The sequence below is a fragment of the Zonotrichia albicollis genome, chromosome 7 (genome assembly GCF_047830755.1).
Source record: "Zonotrichia albicollis isolate bZonAlb1 chromosome 7, bZonAlb1.hap1, whole genome shotgun sequence".
In the NCBI taxonomy this organism is placed as follows: Eukaryota; Metazoa; Chordata; class Aves; order Passeriformes; family Passerellidae; genus Zonotrichia; species Zonotrichia albicollis.
Genome location: NC_133825.1, coordinates 36,914,152 through 36,918,397, shown reverse-complemented (window position 1 = coordinate 36,918,397; position 4,246 = coordinate 36,914,152).

Genomic DNA, 4,246 nt, shown 5'->3' with positions numbered 1-4,246 from the left:
CTGTGTGTCAGCCCCATTAGGGTGCCTCTTGGGCTCCTGTAGCACGACAATGCCCTTGATGGGTCTATTATAGAGTGGTGCAGGCAGCTGGGGGCACTGGGATCACAGTAAATCTCTCCTGGTTAGCAGCAGCAGCAGCAGGCAGGGCTGGGATGTACTCTTTCCTGTGTCTTTCCAGGGACAGGCCCTCCCTCACAAACAGCATCACCCTGACTGTGGCCAGCATTGCCTTGCAAACTGCCACACTGCCCTGAGAGCATAGCCAGCATTGCCAGAGTTGCCCTGTGAACACCACATCACCCCCAAAAGGTGGCCAGCACTGCTCTGTGAAGGTGGCCCCACTGACTGCAGGAGCCAGGCAGCTCTACTGCCTGGGGACCTCCACCCTGGGACCAAGTGAAAGGAACAGCATCCACCGACTGCTCTGAGATGATGCAGGAGGTGCCAGGACTTCCAAGCAGGTGGATTTGGCCCCAGCCTAACACAACAGGGACCATCCAGGTAGGGGGAACCCAGTCTGTCTCACTGCCTTGAACCATTGTGGAACAGCAGGAGAGGGACAGTCTGCAAGGCACTGCATCCCTGCTTTGTGGTGCGGCTGAGCCCTGCAGCCTGGCTTCCCCAAACCAGCCCTAGCCCACAGGAGAACATTTGCAGCCAGCAGCCCAGATGCAATGAGGAGATGCTGCTCCCAGCACGGCCGGACACATGGAGCGCCGGGGAGCTTGGCGGAGCAGTGCAAGCTGGTTTGAATAAACCACACGCCAGGAGGTGTCTGTGAAGCGCCTTGCACATGGAAATGCTATTGTTGGATCAGGGGCTCCAGGGTCCCCAGATGTAGCAATTGTTCCACATCCGTGCTGTGCATACACACACACACTCTTTCCCACTCACTCTGCCTGCAGCCACTCATTAACCCTCCTCAATGAAGATGCATTGGAGGGATAATTTACTGTTTAATAGACTAACTTTCCATTTGCTGTTGCCAAGCACATCCAACATATTTCTCCACGGTGCCATAAACTGCAGCTCCTCTGCCATAAAACCCTGCCTCCCAGAAAGAGCAGGTGGGTTTTCAGGACTCAGCTGATGACCTTGGCCACGGGGTAAGCAGAGACAGTGTTCTGTTGTTAGAGGAACAGGGCTTGTTCCCACCAAGCCCTTTCACCCCCATTGCACTGACATCCCTGGGCTGGGGAAACATCTAACCTGAGAAATAAGGAGTGCCTTGGTGCCTCAGCCTGATGGATGAGGGAGGCAGAGGCTCTGCCCTGGTTTGTTGATGAAGATGCCCTGGGTGCAGATGAGCATGCCTCTTGCTCCATATTTATGGCTAGCTGGCAGCTGGTGCCATGCTGGGCTGTGATCAATGAGCTCCATGCCCGCTTGGGCTCATTGCGCTTCCACAGTTGCAGATGGCCTTTCTGTGCCTTGTCAGTCCCAAAGTTGTGAGCATGTGTCTTTGCATCCTTGCTCCTCCTTCCCCAGCCCTCACAGACTCACAAGTTGCTAGAGCATGAAAGAAAATCAGATTCTGCTCAACCTGGGACAAGGGAACTCCTTCCATCTCCCATCGCCCAAATTTCCACATGGTAGAAGACAAACTTTCAGGCTGCAGGTTCTGCAGGAAGGAGCACCAGCCCCAGAGACATGGGCCTGAAGGACTGGCTACCAGGGTCTGGCTCTGAAAAATGGCAAGAGGATGCCAGCAGCCAAAAATAACTTGAAAAGGGGAGGGAAAGGGTTCAGCTTGCCATGTGACAACTCTGCTTGGCACTGGATGCAGGCAGGGACTCTCCCCAGAGCTGGAGGACCATGCTAGGGGCTAGCTGCAAAGCTGATTTTTGACGACATCCTTCCCCAGCCTTCTCAGTGCTCTTTATGTTTTTGTTCACTTTATTCATAGTCCCGGCCTCCCTCTTCCTCCACGTGCCAGCTGTAGCCATGAGGAAGGAGCAGGCGTCTCCAGGCCTGCCCCAGCACATCTGGGGGTCCCGTCCTGCAGTGTGTGCTGCCAGCCCCCTCTTGTGCTGCCGCTGCAGAACGGCCTGGCACAGGCACCACGCAGCCAGAGCCTCCTGTGCGAGAGGCTGCCGAGATCCTGCTCCACAGGCAAGCAAGGCTCAAGCTTTGTAAGCAGAAAGGTTGGAAGAAACAAACCCTAAAAGAGCCACAGGTCAGATACCCCCACATCACAGACCTGTGCACACATCAAGTCACATGCAGCTGTGATGGCCAAGGCAGGCTGGCACCTCTGTTCATCACAATTCCCAGTGGCACAGGAGCTTCAGCCAAAAGCAGAGCATCAAGAGGGACACAGTTCTCTCCAGTGGAAAAGGAGATGATCTTAATGTCATGTAAGGCACTGCATGGGAGGGCTGGGTGGTGGATTTGTAAATCTTCCCCAGCAGCAAGGAGGGGAGCTGGGAGCTTGGGAGAGGAGGAACTGGGGAGGGGGCCACAGAAATGACCACTTCAGCTGTGACTCAGCAGAGAAAGGAAAGCTTGTCTCCCTCTGACCCAGACTAAAATTGAAGGCTGGAGCTGGGAAGTATCTGAACATCACCCTGTGATGCATGGGTGGGGGCAGCAGCTCCTTGCACAGGAGCCCCAAAACATCCCCATCACATTCCTCATGTGTGGGCACTCCCCAGGAACAAAGCTGGGCTGGGACAGGATGGGGCCAGAGAGGCAGTGCCAGCTGAGATCCCACTCTGAGCCACAAGTGTAAGGTCAGTGTGGGACCCAGCACGGAGATCTTGGCACCTACGTGCCTGAACAGTTTATGAGCTTCAACACAAACCCTCACTGGGAGATGAGCAAACACAACTAAACATGGTAATTTATTCACTCCATGAAAAAATATTAGTTAATCCAAGCCAATGAGATTGTAAAGCCTGATAACTGGTCTGGCTGATGCCAATATCTGTCGCTAGCAACAGTCATGTTTTTTGTCTACACTGTTGCCCTAGGCAGTGAGATGCAGCAGCAACATGACAGCTCCCAGCTACACATGATAATTTAAGAAAGAGAAAATATCTTATTTCAACTCCAAACCAGGGCAGAGCAGTTTAAAAAAAAATCAAGACAACTTGCAAAAATTGATTTAGATAGCAGTGACACCCTGAAGAACTTATTTGCAAGTCTGTGCTGTGCAATTTGAGATAAAAACTGTTTAATGACATGAAGGTGAGCACTGCTTGTTTGCTTTGTAACATCACTGCTATGCACACATACCAACAGGCCAAAGCAAACACACTGAGAGATGAGTGATGCCCCTTTAAATATACACCTTCACCCAGTGTTTGGTCCCAATGGCTACTGCCCTTCCATTTGCAGTCAAGCATAAGTGCTTGGATTGTGGCTTCAGAAGCCAAAACCTACTCATTTTTTTGAATTATGTAAGCCAGATAAAGCTGTCACTTTGAATCACAGCTTATGAGAGGGGCGATATTTGGATTTTCAGTATTGAAGATAGCTGTTGTGAGTTTTTGCATTCCTTTGTTCAACACGCTCAAGAAGAGAAACGTCTCTCCGGACTCTCGTGCCCACTTTGAAGTGCACAGAGGCCCATCGGCCCCGCTGCCTGAGCTCCAGGGAGATGGGGCTCACCATCCCCATGACACCCAAGTGCAGCACGGAGGAGCAGGGGGCTGCCTTGGGGCTCAGCCCGCAGGAAGGCAGCGCTGCTTTCAAACGTGCTCCTTCTCCTGCTTGTTTTTCAATTGCATGGCGAGGATGTTAATGAGTGTCTGAGCTATGGCAGGCGAGCCCAGGGCATTTCAAACGTGGAAGAACTTCACAGAGAAATAATCTGCATAAAATCTGAGACGCCATTATTAAGAAGGAGGAAAAGAAAATGCAAGCAGAAAGCATCCTCTCTCAGCAGCCAAGAGTGGCAAGAGAAGAATGGCCCTACAGAGAAAAATTTATTCATTTGATCCATTATTTATATAAAGTGTTCTTTGTAAACCTGATTTCCCATCACCCTGGATGACAGCAGGGGGAAGACAGGAAAAGAAGAGGTCCAACTTCATACTTCCAAGGGAAAGACAGCCTGTCTGGGCACCCTGTATCATGCAAGTATCCCAGAGGCTTTCGAGCCCTAGTGCCAGCACCTGACCAAGCACCCCCACACTTAAGAGTAGTAGCTCTGGCCTTTGAAGCAGACATTTCCTTCTTCTTGAAGGTGGATGGGAGTCCTTGTTGTCCCAATGAAATTGCTTAAGCCACCAAGCAAACCCAC